Here is a 300-nt window from a genome sequence, read left to right as displayed (position 1 = left end):
GAAAGTGCAGCATGGGAGGTGGGGGAGGGAGAAATAGCCTCCGGGCTTAATATTATTGTGTATTTATTTGTTGCGTAATTAATGTAGATTTGCTAAATGCTAAGATATATATTAAAAAAAAAAAACCACAACAAGGCGAACCCCAATTTGTACATCTCTACCTAAATTCAATCCATTGCAGTAACTTTATTGATTCTCCCCCCTCCTCAACGATGTACCCGGTGTATTTATTAGCTGTCGTTTGGTCTGCGAATGGGTGACGAAACTTCTATTTTGTAATACGGAATAAACAGTAAATAA

This window comes from Apaloderma vittatum, unplaced genomic scaffold (genome assembly GCF_000703405.1).
Source record: "Apaloderma vittatum isolate BGI_N311 unplaced genomic scaffold, ASM70340v1 scaffold36290, whole genome shotgun sequence".
NCBI classification, from domain to species: domain Eukaryota; kingdom Metazoa; phylum Chordata; class Aves; order Trogoniformes; family Trogonidae; genus Apaloderma; species Apaloderma vittatum.
The sequence above is the reverse complement of the archived record's forward strand: the minus strand, read 5'-3'. Positions refer to the sequence as shown.